Below are 16,217 nucleotides of genomic sequence, written 5' to 3' on the forward strand. Positions count from 1 at the left end.
GTCTCCCGAGGATGCATAGGGTGTTTGCACCTGTTTTTTGCTCCCCTAGGTACCAATGGTATTACAGAAGGGGATGCTGACAAATGTATGGTCCTTTGCAAAATACAGATTTAGCTGGTGCAAAACGTGTGCTGCTGGAATCCCACAGGAGCGTGTTCTAATTCTCATGGTGGGAGTGGCCATATTTAAATGAGGGAGTACTTTACCGTTGTGCCTTCAGCATATTAGATTTGCAGACACAGAGGCAAAGAAGCTGTGCACCTTGTAGAAGCAGCACATATTGAGTGCTCCCCCAAAGGCCCACTTATCAGGAAGGGCAAGGTGTCCGTAGGTCCATGCAGGCTACCTTCTGCAGGCAGGTGCAGTCACTCACTGCACCTCCCTGAAAGAGGATCTTTGCCCCCCTTGAAATGAAGGCAGGGTCATCATCTCCAGTTAAAGTCAGACTGCTGTCTTCATACAGGCAGTGTGCCTTTCATTAATGCACTGTTCCCACTGTGGGCGCAGTTGGTGCTGATTTAGAGTTTGTGGAAAAGACCGTAGCTCCTCTGTCATGGTGTATCTGATCCTTCCATCAGAGTGGAAGTTACCTGTCCTCCACATTTAGGGTTTTGTCTGACATGCCACCATCGTCATGTTGGAAGATGGTCTGTTGGCTGAGTATTTGTTTTCCAATTTTGTTCCCTTATTCACCATTGACAGGAAGTACTTGGTCAGCTTTGGTATGGCAGACATCCATCTATCATATTCGGGGCTGTCTGCCATCAGAGTGTTCTGGGGGACACTTACGATGAAGGACAGATATGACAGACAGTGATTCTGACGTCAAATGCATCCATCAAAATTGACGGAATCATGCATCATCACACACGCGGTCAAAATCCACTCAAAAACACCTCCTACAGCTGCCACTACAAAAAACACTCCACTATTCACACAAAATATATACCTTTACCACTCACATGACCATCGGCATCACACCTAAGGACACCTTATTTGAGAAAATGCATGGAAGAAGACAATCCACATAGTCTGAAATGACTTAACTGTGATGGTGGAAGATATAATTATTGTGGAGGGCCATTTGTTTGGAACATTGGTCGAGACAACAACTGTCAGCCAGAGAACAGAAATGTGTTCCAGAATCATGTATAAGGTAAATGCAGTCTCCAAAAAGGCAAAAAGTGAATACATTTCCCCACACTTTTCCTACACCCCCTTTCCCACAGGAAGAGGCAATATAACAGATGCGTAGAAAACGAGTATTTAATGATAGCCATAGTTGAACAACGCCGTGCATGTTTCTCATATTGCTTGCAAAAGGAATGTACATAAAGCTACTGTTTGTGGTCACCATGATGGAGTCATTAGTTAGTGAAGTGATTCAAAAGATTCAAAAGAGGTTGAGAGTTCTCAGTCATGGTGGGTAGGCCCTCATTGGTTAGCCTTCTAAGAGGAACTGAAGTAGAGGTTCCCAGTATGATTAACAGCCTACGTTGTCCTAGCTGAGGTTCCATGAAAATGTTTGTACGGCAATGAGGTGCCAGTTTTGGAATGCCACTGGATAATATCTTGTGGGTCTCCCAGGTCACTGCAATAGTTGTTTTCACTGCACCCAGGCTACTCCAGATCATGAGTCTGTCCCTTTTTTTGTCTGTTTTTAGGTAGAGCATAGCAGCGCGCAAGAGCAGCTTTTCCACATATTGGTATCTATGTGGGCTTTTAGCCATGCCCACCGCACGCCCATCCCTTTCACTTGTTCGTGGGCTTGCCTTTCAAAAATCCTTTGTTAACATTGGTAAATGCGTAACATTTGTTCCTCCTTGGGGCGGTTTTGTTACCGCCTTGGCCATCAACCCTGTTACATGCATAATTGCACTTTTGCCAATGCGTTTGACTGCAAGGGAATTTCTTTTTCCTTTTGTGTCTCTCCTTCGTGCTCATGCTCACGGCAGTCGTGGCGCTTTGAATTGACTTGCTCATGTCAACTGTTTTACTTTACATTTTTAATTTATGTGTCAAGAAAAGCCTAGTTAGGAATTTACAACGCTAACAGCTCTAACTCAAGAAAACGCAAGACCCATTGCAATGCAAATGCTTGTTTTAATTCCTGCAGTGTTATCCCAAATATGATGAATGAGACGCCTCCTGGCACCGGGTATTCCAATATGATTTGACCGCTTTTCAAAATGGAGACCCAAAGGGTTTGATCTTAGGGCAGGACCACAACTTACGGAGCATGTTTTCTACATTTCCACAATCGTGGCAGTGGAGTGGGCTCACCCTGGGGAATTTTTTTTGCAGCTTTGAAGCGTACATGTAACAGTGAAAGAGCAGTTTGCAGTGGGATTGCTTGCCTCCAACATTTTTGTTTAGAGTGCGCCGTATATGTGCATTTCTGTGACCACCGTTGCCATGGTAAGGTTTTCCACAGAATGGTGTCTCGTTTGGTTTCATATGGGTGTGTTGGGGGGAGGTGTTCTGCAAGAAGCTACGTATATATTGAGGAGATAACTCTCCTAGAACGGTGAGATATTTGATAAGGTGTTCCAATGGGTGTAGGGTCATGTGTCACAGTGACTTTTATTGTTGGGTGGAACACTTAGGGGGTCATTCTGACCCCGGCGGTCTAAGACCGCCGGGGCCAGGTTCGGCGGGAGCACCGCCGACAGGCCGGCGGTGCCCCGCAGGGCATTCTGACCGCAGCGGTTCGGCCGCGGTCAGAAGAGGCAAACCGGCGGTCTCCCACCGGTTTACCGCTGCCCTTAGAATCCCCCATGGCGGCGCAGCTTGCTGCGCCGCCATGGGGGATTCTGACACCCCCTACCGCCATCCTGTTCCTGGCGGTTCACCCGCCAGGAACAGGATGGCGGTAGGGGGTGCCGCGGGGCCCCTGGGGGCCCCTGCCGTGCCCAAGCCAATGGCATGGGCACGGCAGGGGCCCCCGTAAGAGGGCCCCAAAAAGTATTTCAGTGTCTGCTAAGCAGACACTGAAATACGCGACAGGTGCAACTGCACCCGTCGCACCCCTGCAACTACGCCGGCTCAATTCTGAGCCGGCGTCCTCGTTGCAGGGGCATTTCCTCTGGGCCGGCGGGCGCTCTTTTGGAGAGCGCCCGCCGGCCCAGAGGAAATGTCTGAATGGCCGCCGGGGTCTTTTGACCGCGGTGCGGTCATTCAGCGACGGTACCCTGGCGGACGGCCTCCGCCGTCCGCCAGGGTCAGAATGAGGCCCTTAATGTCTCAATAGAGTGTAGCAGAGTCACTTGTTTTCCTTTAGGTGGAAGTCTCTTTTACAAAAAGGTCACTTGTTTACCTCTAGGTGGAAGTCTCTTTTACAATCAAGAAAGGACTTTACATTGCCCTTAGAATGCATGTCGCTGACACTGAGGCAGTCCCTGCTGCATTCAGCTTCAAATGGGCCAGGAAGCTGCACCGGTATAATTAAATGATTGTAGTGTATTGCGGTGTGTGGGGATGGGTATGTGGTTAAATGAAGCATGTTGTTAGTGTTGTCTTAAATGTGCAGCACTGCATTTGTAGGGGTGCTGAGGTATACATTTAGTGGCTTTACATTAAGTTGACTGTCTCTCCAGAGATTCATAGAGATGGGCCTGCTATCACTCTCTCCATGTGCAGCCAGGCCTTTTCGGATTCATGTGTGCTCTGCTGGAACTTGCAGTTGAGCTACTGTGTTGTTTTAAAGTAATTGTTAAGTTATGAACATGGTTTCATGCAAAGCTAATAACTATGGTGGTCATTACAACCCTGGCAGACGGTGTTAAAGCGGCGGTAAAACCGCCAACAGGCCGGCGGTAAAAAAATTCGAATTACGACCGTGGCGGAAACCGCCAACAAAGACAGCCACTTTAACACTCCGGTGGTACAAACAAACAGCGCGGCGGTCACCGCCAACAGACAGGCGGGAGACAATGTACCGCCGACACTATTATGACAGGCCAATCTGCCACCTTTTCCGGCGCGGATTCCCCGTGGATAAAAACACGGCGGAAACAGGAATTTCGAAGGGAAAACACTCACCTCTACACACCCCACGAGGACCGAGGACACCATGGACCCGGAACTCCAAATTCTCACTGTGGTAGTCTTCCTGCTCTTCTACCAGGAGAACGAACGCCGGCGGCGAAGACCACGGTGAGTACTGCACTTACGACACAGGGGAGGGGGGATGGAAAAAACAGGGACACACACACGCAACACCCCCACCCTCATCCACTACAACATACACAAATGCATATCAATACATCACAGATACACCCCACAAACCCCCAGAAGAATGAAAAGACAATAGAAAATTAGTGTAACCATTGTAATATATTAAAAACAAGTAGGCAGAAATATATATATACACCATGTACAAAATAAATACCAAGCATAGTAGTCCAGGTAGTGCACTAAGATAGTCCGTGGAACACTGGGACCACACGGTATGGGCGAGGCCCACACAAGATCCCCGACCATGATGAGAAAAAACACTGCAGGGGCATCAGATACCAAGAAAACAGGTACCTCAGTGGGAGGGAAAGGGGGGCACCTCAGCCGCTTGAGTGCACGACGCCAAATCCACGAGGGGGCCACATGCCCACTGTTCCATCCTGGGGAGTGCAAAGCCACAGTCTCACAAGTCTCTACAGTGGGTGGTCTGCCCACTGTTCAATCCTGGGGAGTGCAAAGCCACAGTCTCTCAAGTCTCTACAGTGGGTGGTCTGCCCACTGTTCAATCCTGGGGAGTGCAAAGCCACAGTCTCTCAAGTCTCACAAGTGGGTGGTCTGCCCACTGTTCAATCCTGGGGAGTGCAAAGCCACAGTCTCTCAAGTCTCTACAGTGGGTGATCTGCCCACTGTTCAATCCTGGGGAGTGCAAAGCCACAGTCTCACAAGTGAATGACAGTATCCACTGGTTCTGGAGGGGGCATGGTGCCCAGAGTGCTTCATCCTGTTAAGAACAGAGGTAGTGGATGACAGTCTCCACTGGTTCTGGAGGGGGCATGGTGCCCAGAGTGCATCATTCACCCTGTGACGGACTCAGTTGCGTCAGTGCCCCTGCCGCTCATGGGCTAGCAGTGCTTGAGATGGTGGTGCCCTGTTCAGCGGTGCTTCAGATGGCGGTGCCCTGTTCAGCGGTGCTTGCTTCAGATGGCGGTGCCCTGTTCAGCGGTGCTTGAGATGGCGGTGCCCTGTTCAGCGGTGCTTCAGATGGCGGTCTCCATTACAGGGTCTCAGCTGCTGGCGGTCCTTCATGGCCCAGCGGGGCTGCCGCTGGCGGTCCTTCAAGGCCCAACGGGCCTTTTGCTGGCGGTCCTTCATGGCCCAGTGGGCCTTTTGCTGGCGATGGTCTCCTGGGCAGCTGGGCTTGTGCTGGCGGTGGCCTCCTGGGCAGCTGGGCTAGTGCTGGCGGTGGCCTCCTGGGCAGCTGGGCTGGTGCTGGTGGTGGCCTCCTGGGCAGCTGGGCTGGTGCTGGCGGTGGACTCCTGGGCAGCAGGGCTGGTGCTGGCGGTGGCCTCCTGGGCAGCTGGGCTTGTGCTGGTGGTGGCGTCCTGGGCGGCTGGGCTGGTGCTGGCGGTAGCCTCCTGGGCAGCTGGGCTGGTGCTGGTGGTGGCCTCCTGGGCAGCGGGGATGATGGCGGTCTTCTCCGCCGTGCAGCTCTTCCCAGACTTGCCGGGTTTCTTGTGGCCCTTCCCCACCTTGGAAGGTGTCACAGCTGAATCCCTACTCCCAACGGGACCCCTGGGAGCGGCTTTGGTGGCTGGAGTCTTCCCCCTCTCCCGCCGGGCACTGGCCAACTTCTGATGCTTCACAGGTGCGGGACTGTCTGTGCTGTGGTTCCGTGCCACACTGGCTGCCCTGGTGGCCGGTGCACTCCACATTCTGGTGACTACAGGCACCACTGGTCCCGGAGATGTTGTGGCTGAGGTGCTAGTTTGGGACCTAGGAGACAGACGGGGTGGGGGAGGTGTGGGAAAGAGGTCAAGGTTGGACAGGAAAAGTTTTTGGGACCACTGGGACGGGTAGCTGGAGGGGGTTTTGGAGTGGAGGAAGAGGTGGTGGTTGTAGGAGGTGTGTGTTTGGTGACTTTGGGTGAAGGTGCATGTGCTGGAGGCTGTCGTGAGGTGGATGACTGTTGGGTGGGTGTGTGCCTGCGTTTGTGTATCTTGGGATGGGGCGTCACAGACACACTGGGAGAGGACACAGGGGACGTGTGAATGGTAGTGGGGGTGGTGACTGCAGGTGAGCGGTGTGTGGTGGTGGGTGTGCTGGAGAGGGACGTAGTGGCTGTAGAGGTAGTGCATGCAGGTGTGAGTGTAGACAAGACTGGGAGGGAGGAGGGAGAACAGGAGGAGGGGGACACAGTGGAGGCAGTGGATGTTGGTATGTCTGCATGTGTGTGACGCTTGCGTGAGTGCCTGTGGGATGTGTGGTGCTTATGTTTGCCTGAGCTTCCCTTGGGTGTTGACGTGTGTGCATGTTGGTCTGTAGGTGTGCTTGGGATAGGCTGAGGTACAGGGGATTGGGTCGGGGTTGAGGAAGTTGAAGGGGGGAGGATAGAGACGGGGACAATGGCTGCCATCATTGCTGAGGCCAGAGTCTGAAAAGCTTGGTGAAGGGCCGCCTGACCAGAATGAATGCCCTCCAGGAATGCATTTGTTTGTTGCAACTGCCTCTCTACACCCTGGATGGCATTCAAAATGGTAGACTACCCAACAGTGAGGGACATGAGGAGGTCAATGGCCTCCTCACTGAGGGCAGCAGGGGTGACTGGGGCAGGGCATGAGGTGCCTGGGGTGAAGGTGATGCCCAGCCTCCTGGGTGAGTGGGCACAGGGCAAAGGCTGAGGGGCTGCTGGGAGGGCGGTGCTGGTGGGGGGGTGGCGGCTGTACCTCTAGATGCGGGGGGCACAGATGTTGCCGCCACCACAAGGGAGCTCCCATCAGAGGACGAGTCCGTCTCGCTGGTGTCAGCTCCTGTCCCCGCCGTGGAGCTCCCCTCACCCTCCTTCCCACTGGTGAATTCAGACTCCGTAGCGTCGCCCTCCAAGGCAATGTGGGATGCAGCTCCCTCATGCTCCTCCGCCTGATGATAGTAATGCGCACAAGAACAGGGAGACCACAAAAAGGGGGGGGAAGACAGAAGAAAGTCATGTTGAGTGCATGCATTACCGCTACCGTTGGCGGACACGACAGACAGAAGCCCCCTGCACTACGCCGCGCTCTTGGGCTCCGCTGTTCAATTTCAGGGAAATGGCCTACAAGGCTAAGGACGACATCTGCACACATAGATGACACAGGGGCATGACTAGCTGTACTTGGCACTCTATAGAGGTGGGCTGGGGTGCCACATGGCCTGACATACGGAGGGGCCTTGCCTACGGAACTCGCCCTGGCCTAGGGAAACCCACAGCCCTCCTCCCCCACCCAGACACCTCCACTGCACGCAAAGTCAGAAGAATGAGAGTGTACTCACCCCCTTGTGGCTGCTGTGATGCCCTCAAACGCCCATCCAACTCCCGGTAGGCCACCGCCAGGATCCTGAACATCAGGGGGGTCATGGTGCGACGGGCACCCATCCCACGTTGGGAGGCCATCCCCAGCTAAGCCTCCGCCGTCTTCTTGCTCCAGCGGCGAATGTCCTCCCATCTTTTCCGGCAGTGGGTGCTCCATCTGTGGTAGACCCCCAGGGTCCGGACGTCCTTGGCGATGGCACGCCAAATATCTTTCTTCTGGTGGGCGCAGACCTACATGAAACGTACCGGGGAAAAAGAGAAGTTATTACCAACTGCACCGTCGAAGTGATTGGCCCCCATCCCTACCCTTGCCATGTGGCACATACATTCACCGTCTTTCATGCACGCAGCACTCTCCCCCCTTCCTTCTTATATCCAGCCCTCTCCACACAGGCATAGCCCATACCACATGCCCCCTGTGTTTGTCTGGAGGACCATAGAGTAGCGTGTACTGGGGAGGACCCCATCCACAAGTTTCTCCAACTCCTCCAATGTGAAGGCATGGGCCCTTTCCCCAGACACTCGAGCCATTGTCTCTTCCAGACCGAGGTCACAGCAGCACTTGCAGTGTAGGTCCTCTCCTGTTGAAGATCAGGTATCGAGTGATTGAAGTGATTGAAAATGGCGGTCACGTCCGCGGCGGTGCGTACCGTCACCGCCGGCGTACATCGCCATTGGCTCCTGGGACCCATCGGGTCCAATGTTAACCAATGCAGCATTGTGCTGCGGTCTTCGACCGTCTACAGCGACGGTGTAGAACGCCAGCACAGTTACCTCACATCCCTTTGTCCCACTTTACAGGTCAGGCAGCCGCCATTTCAGGGGCCCACATGGCTTCATTTCCAACTGCGTCACTCATACCTAGGCCTAGACTCAACACACATACAGGCCACCTTTTGTGTATGATAGGTGTTCTGTGTAAACCGTGGGCATGTACCTCTGAATTGTTTGACTCTGTACTCGCTGTTGTCCTTCATAGGCACCGTACGCTGAGACATGTGAGGAGATGGTGGCATCCTCCGGTGTACCGACCGTTGGTGGACCTGTCGACATTGGAGGAGCGACATTTGTTTATCACATACAGGCTTGACCGTGCCACAATCCAGGAACTGTGTACCCAGTTGGAGCCAGACCTGATGTCAGCTATCCGCCACCCCACAGGAATCCCCCCTCAAGTGCAGGTGCTGTCAGTGCTCCATTTCCTTGCAAGTGGTTCCTTTCAGACAACAGTGGCATGGCATCAGGGATGTCCCAGCCTATGTTTTCCAACGTATTGTCCAGAGTGTTGTCTGCCCTTCTGAAACACATGCGGAGCTACATCGTTTTCCCTCAGGTGGAGGATTTGCATACAGTGAAAGGGGATTTCTATGCCCTGGGACACATCCCCAACATCATAGGTGCCATTGATGGGACACATGTGGCTTTGGTACCCCCCCCACAGGAGTGAACAGGTGTACAGAAACCAGAAGAGTTATCATTCGATGAATGTGCAGATGGTGTGTTTGGCACCGCAGTACATCTCCCATGTGAATGCCAAGTTCCCTGGCTCAGTGCATGACGCCTACATCCTGCGGATTAGCAGCATCCCTTATGTGATGGGTTAACTCCAGATGCACAGTGTGTGGCTATTAGGTGAGCACCTGGAAACAAGTCAGTGGGAATGGTTGTCTGGGTCAGGGGATATCCCTCCAGGTTAGTGCGTGTTTAACAGTTGTCCCTCACCATTTGCAGGTGACTCTGGTTACCCCAACCTGTCATGGCTACTGACCCCAGTGAGGAATCCCAGGACAAGGGCAGAGGAACGCTACAATGAGGCCCATGGGTGAACTAGGAGGGTGATCGAGCGGACCTTCGGCCTCCTGAAGGCCAGGTTCAGGTGCCTCCATGTGAAAGGTGGATCCCTATTCTACTCACCAAAGAAGGTGTGCCAGATCATCGTGGCCTGCTGTATGCTTCATAACTTGGCTTTGCGATGACAGGTGCCTTTTCTGCAGGAGGATGGTCCAGATGGCGGTGTTGTTTCATCTGTGGAGCCTGTGGACAGTGAAGACGAGGAAGCAGGGGAAGAAGACAATGACAGGGACTCAGTGATCCAGCAATATTTCCAGTGAGACACAGGTAAGAATACAAACCTGCCTACTACATGTACTTTAACACTACTACCTCTCTACTGTGTGTCGTTTTCACCCAGTGTATGTCACTGAGTTTTCACTTTCCCTTACTATTTCACAGATGTGGGTCCCACTGTGTGACATCTGGTTAGATTCCTCATGGACTAGAGCTGTGTGACATAGGTATGTTGACATTAAACTTGAAAGAGCATTTTGTCACTGCAATTGCTAATACACTATTTTGAAATCGCAGACAGACTCCAGATGGTTTTGTGCTTTAAGTGTGTTTATTTAAGTGCTCAATATTGGAGGGGGTAGTGAAATGGTGAGGGGTGATGGCGGAGGAATGTCCATGGCAGAGTCCAGTCTATTAGTCTCACAGGTGCTTTGCCCATATGGGCATAGGAAGTGGAGCTGGGGCAGTTTCAGTATGGACAAGGTGACAAAGTGGGACAGTAGGATGACAATCAGGGTGGTCTCATTTCTTGGCGGGGGTCTTGGCATCGTGCTCTGTCTTTGTCCTGGATCTCAGAGACCGTTTGCAGGGTGGTTCTCCCTCTGCAGGGGGTGGGGTGCTGGTGTGGTGGTCCTGTGGCGGGGCATCCTGTCCACTAGCGCCGGCGGAGGTGGTGGGCAGTTCATCGTCCATGCTAGTGTCAGGGTCCCCTTGTAGTGCCACAGTGTCCCTCCTGGTGTTCACAAGTTCCTTCAGCACCCCTATGATGGTGCCCAGGGTGGAGCTGATGGTTCTGAGTTCCTCCCTGAAGCCCATATACTGTTCCTCCTGCAGGCGCTGGGTCTCCTGAAACTTGGCCAGTACCGTTGCCATCGTCCCCTGGGATTGGTGGTAGGCTCCCATGATGGAGGAGAGGGCCTCGTGGAGAGTGGGTTCCCTTGGCCTGTCTGCCCCCTGTCGCACAGCAGCCCTCACAGTTCCCCTGTGTTCCTGGGCCTCCGTCCACTGGAATGTGTGCCCACTACCACTGCCCCCAGGTCCCTGTTGTTGTTGGGGTGGTGGGTTATCCTGGGTTCCCTGTAGTGGTGGACACACTGCTGATTGACGTGTCCTGGGGACGGAGGTATGGGCCCGCTGGGTGGGTGCTGTGCTGGTGTTTCCAGAGGGTGGAAGGTCTGTAGTGGCCTGTGACTGGGTGATGGGAACCCACTGTCCCAAGGTCCCTGATGGGCCGGGCTGGTCATCTAGATCCAGTTGGACAGAGGTGCTGTCTTCACTGTAGGCCTCTTCTGTTGGTGGTGTGGACATGTGTGGACCCTCCTGTCCGGTGACGTTGGGTAGGGGTCCTGCAGGGGTATAAAAGGATGGTTATTACATCTGTGTGTGTCATGGTGTGCAATGGGTGGGTGACCGTGTACCCCAGAGCTTGCATTCCTGTGTGAGACCTTGTGTGAGGATGGTTTAGGGGTTTGTATGGGTATGTGCAGTGGGCATGCTTTAGTGATGGGTGTCCATGCTTTGTTGTTGCATGCAGGGCTTGGTGTTGGGATGGTGGTTTGTGATGTTGGGACATATGTGAGGAGTTGGGGTGTTAGAGGTGAGGGTGAGGGTGGGGGTATGTGATAGCATGCAGGTAGGGTGGGGGTTGTTATAGTTAAGATTTGACTTACCAGAGTCCATTCCTCCACCTACTCCTGCGAGGCCCTCATGATGCAGAATCCCCAAGACCTGCTCCTCCCATGTTGTTAGTTGTGGGGGAGGAGATGGGGGTCCGCCGCCAGTCCGCTGAACCGCCAGGTGGTGTCTTGAGACCACGGAACGCACCTTCCCCCGTAGGTCGTTCCACCGCTTCGTGATGTCCTCCCGATTTCTTGGGTGCTGCCCCACTGCGTTGACCCTGTCCACTATTCTTCGCCATAGCTCCATCTTCCTTGCAATGGAGGTGTGCTGCACCTGTGCTCCGAATAGCTGTGACTCTACCTGGACGATTTCCTCCACCATGACCCTGAGCTCCTCCTCCAAGAACCTGGGGTGTCTTTGCCGTGCCATGGGGTGGTGTAGGTGATGTGTGGGGTGGAGTATGTGGTAAAAAGTGTGCTGAAATGTAGTGGTGTCTTGTGTGAGTTGCATAGAAGTTGTGTGGGTGATGGTGTTGTGTGCCTGTGGATGCTGTTGTTTTTGCTGGTGCTCTCTCTCTGGCCTTCTTTCGGAATTTTTTGTTGTGGGGGTTTGTGGGTTTGAGGTTGTGTGTATTATATTGTATTGGGTGTGTGGGAGTGGTGTGTGTATGTGTATCAGGTGTGTGTATTTTGAATTGTCCAATGTGGTAGTGTTTTGTAAATGGGTGTGTATTTTGAGCACGGCGGTGTGTACCGCCAATGGAATACCGCGGTTGAAAGACCGCCGCGTGGATTCGTGTGTCGTGATAGTGTGGGCGTATTTCTGTTGGCGTGACAGTGTCGGTTTTGTTTTCGACAGTTTATCACTGACCTTTGGTGTGGCGGACTTGTGTGGGTGTCTGAATTTTGGAGGATTCCGAAATGTGGGTTATAATAGCTGTGGCAGAATTCCGCAGCCGCGGCGGTGTGTTGGCGGTCTTCTGCACGGCGGTAAGCGGCTTTTACCGCCAAGGTTGTAATGAGGGCCTATGTGTCTTGTTCATTGTTATAGTTCAAAAGAACACAAGCATGGAGGTTCAATAATGTTATATAAGTTAGGCAAAGGGTGTGAAGGATTACAAAGGAACTTTGTGCCAGGCAACCTACACAGATCAGACAGGTTGTGCAGAATCGCCACACCCACTTTGGATGAAGGCTAATCAGAAGGCATTCAGCAGTCAATGGCTGCACTTATCAGTCCAGTTCCTAGCAAAAGACAAGAATAGCAGGCTTTCCTTTTCAATATTTAACATAAAACCTCTTTTTATCAATGAAAGAGGATTCAAGGTTCACTAACTATCCCTGTGATTTCTCATAGAATTGATCATTATCTGAAACAAATCTCACTCAAATATTCCTTTGTTTGTGGTGGGGTGGTTGCTGTCCAATTGGTTTCCTGTTTTAGGTTGACACATTAACTACTTCCTTAATCCCATGAGTCTAAAAAACAAATTCTGAGCTGTATTTAAGTGGATGATCTAGAAAATGCATCACCGCCTGAAGGCAATTCCTTCATCCTCATCACAGTCAGCTTGCTAATGCATGTCACCATCATCACCCTGTGCTTCCCACTGAAATTTAACAGCAGGCATAACCGTAATGTATCTCAGCAGAGAAATATTGTGAAGCACACAACATAACACAACAATATTGCAGGCCTTACTAGAAGAGTAAAAGAGGCCCCTCCAGTCTTGACCAGGCACCTGAACTGGGCCTTCAGGAGCCCAAAAAACCTCTCCTCAGAATCCCTTGTTATTACATGAGCCTCATTGAAGCAGACTTCCCCTGCATTATTAGTTTTCTAAGAGGTGTTAAAAGCTGCATATTTGGACAAGCTGCGTTCTCTGAAAAATATAATCATAAAAGCAAATTTAGGTGTAAATATGGGGCTCATTTACAAACCCCTTGCGCTGCCATAGCGTCACCTTTTTTGATGCTACAGTGGTGCAGAGCAGTCCCACACCCCGCATTTACAAATTGGCATAATGGGACCATCTATTGCACCAGTTTGTAAACCCTTGCACCACATTATACCAGTGCCAGGTATAATGTATGCAAAGGAGGCGTTACTCCGCAAGGAGGCTCTTAGGAATGGCGCAGTAAAATCTAAGATTTCACTGCGTCATTCTAGCTTCATTTTTTATGCCTGCTCAGGGCAGGCGTTAAAGTCATGCTGTGCTTTGTTCTATGGGCCTCCCTGCGCTTTGCTGAACTAGCATCAAAACTTTTTATGCAAGTCCAGTAAAGCACCACAACTGCGTCAGCAATTCTGAATCAGCTGTGATATGAGCGCCATGGACTGCTGTACTGTAAATTCAGCACTACCATGGTGTTATTAGGGGGGACGCAGGGTGGCACAAGCAAATTGGTGCATCGTGAGCGATGCACCGCTTTGCAGTAAATGAGGCCCTATATTTGAAATCATAACAAATGAGTCATTGTGCAAAGGTCTGTCATCTATTGTGGTATGCAGCTGTTATGTAACACTAGTGAGTCTTGGGTGGATCCTGGAAATTTTGCACACACACCGATGATGTCGAGATCTGCTATGCAAACCAACTGAATACAGATGTTTTTTTAAATTAAAAACTCTTTTCATTGAACATTTTCAATTAACAAGAGGATCAGTAATAGAGATAGGAGGCAAATCATTGACAATAGGTGTTCGCAAACAATAACCAGGGGATACGTTCATGGGGAAGTATCTTAAGTAGAAATTGGTCTAGCCGCTGGAGAAATAGTGGCTGTGCGATGACTGGGCAGAAAGTAGTGTAGGGCCTGAGTACTGCTGGGATCTGTGCTTATGCTGGTATGGGAGAAGGTGCCTATCTGAGACTGGGGTGTGGTATAGTGTGGCGTGTAAGATTGCACATGGAGCTGACCCAAAGTTTAGAAGGGGCAGATAGAGAATTGGTAATGCTGGGCATGTGTGGGGGGTAAAGGAAGGGCCTGTGAGTGTGGCTTCAGCAGATGTAGCTGGCATACTAGTGCACTTGGAGGGTTGGTGACTTTTGTGAGGGGGCTGCTCAAGGCGTCTGATGGGTGGTAATTCACGGGGGAAGGTAATCATTGTGGGTGATTTGTATGAAGTGGTCTAGAAGCGTGTCCCAGGTGGTGGAAATGGGGCATTTGCGGAGAACACTGGCCTCCTCTTAGCGCAAACCAATTGAATACTGATGAAGTAAAAATGCATCTTATTGCAGGTATGCTTCCTACCAGTCATGAGGCTTCACCAATTCAATGGCCTCTGTATATTGTATCAGAACACCAGATCACACTGCTGGAGTAGCATATAATGGCCGCTCAAATAATTGACCCAAGGTAAGTAGAGGTTGTAGTTTTTTCCACAAATAGTCAAAACAAGGAAGTCTACAGCAATACAGCAGCCAACATGTGTTTCGTCCTCTGGGCTTTAGCAAGGCTGCAACTGGCACTTTTTTGAAAATAATTGATACAAACATAACTCATGCAATTCAAATAAGGATACACCTTAAATCCATTGTGTTCAAAGCCGTGGCATATGGTAGCCGATATTTGACAAACCAGGCGAGACAATCTTATAAGAGTGCATTACAGTAATCACGACTAATCCTAAAATTGAAAATGCCCACACATACTAAATAGTTACTGTGACAGAAAATCATGATGCCAGTTCGTGCATCATAAGACATTAAAAAAGTGACCAAAATTCAGGAAACTTTAGTAGACGTGCAGTGTGTGCCAACCAACCGAGTGAATAAAGTTGCAAGACCAAATGAATAATCAGCCCGCATACCGTGATCAGGCTAACAGAAACCCAGTCCCAGCAAACACAAAAAGAAAACAGGTAAAGAGTCCAATCATTTACCTTTTTCTTGATAAGTGTACTCCGTAAGTTATGTAGGAATGAGAAGTAAATCAAAAACAAAGCTGAGGGTAAAAGAAGAATAAGAGTGTCAGTAGGGTGGCTCTCAGGCAGCCAGGCCATCCCTATCGAACAGCAGTGATGGTGAGAGGGATAGAGATTGTATACAACCTGTGGTTGTAAACGAATGTAACAGCATAGTACTTGATGTTCTATCTGGGCTTCTTGGTTGACCATAAGAAAGCGAGTATCTTTTAAGGCCTTGTGTGTGATTCATAAAACCTTACATGGCTGTGGTTTGGAGCACCTGATAGCGTCAGTCAAATGGTATGTCCCTAGGAGACCTCTGAGGTTGGTGGGTTGTCACATGGTGGAGGTACCATGATACCACAGGTCAGGAAAACTAGGAGGAGGAAAAAGCCTTTGCAATCGCAGCTGGTAGGATGTGGAATTCTGTCTCAGAGGACATCTGGGGTAATGAGGGTTTTCTGAAACCTAAGTTTACAGAAACAGCTGGAAACCTGGCAGTTCTCACGTTAGGTGAAGGTACAGCTGTGTCTTTATACAAGGACTGACCTCCCGGCACTTGTCGTTGTCTCTGATTCTCCTCTGTTTCACCAGCTCTTTGATACCTTTTGGTCCTATGCGCTTTATAAATGCTATAAATTAAATATGTAGTATTCCAAAGTTGTATAGCCATGATAAGCCTAAAGAAACTAAAACTGCATGTGAGCGACTGTATTGGAAAGATTGTCAATTTAATACAGATTTAACCAGGAAGAGACCCAGCAAGAGAGCGTTGTTAAATTTCTGAAATGGAATACCATTATCCTTACAATTCTACACCCAGAACACCATGCATTTACATTCTGCCTACGGTTCATAAACAGGGGTACAACTTGGCCCCGGAGAGAGAAATCATATCAGGCATTGGTTCCCCTACAGAGAGAATTTCAAAGTAGGTTTACTTGTTTTTACAACCACTGGTACAGAATTTGCCATCATACATAAAAGAGATAATGACCTTCTGGGAAAAATGTCAGATCGGGAATGAACAGAGGGTAGTTTTTTGGTAACACTTCATGTCAATTCACTCTACAGCTTTATTCCTAAGGAGAAGGGTCTC

Source organism: Pleurodeles waltl, chromosome 10 (assembly GCF_031143425.1).
Source record: "Pleurodeles waltl isolate 20211129_DDA chromosome 10, aPleWal1.hap1.20221129, whole genome shotgun sequence".
NCBI classification, from domain to species: Eukaryota; Metazoa; Chordata; class Amphibia; order Caudata; family Salamandridae; genus Pleurodeles; species Pleurodeles waltl.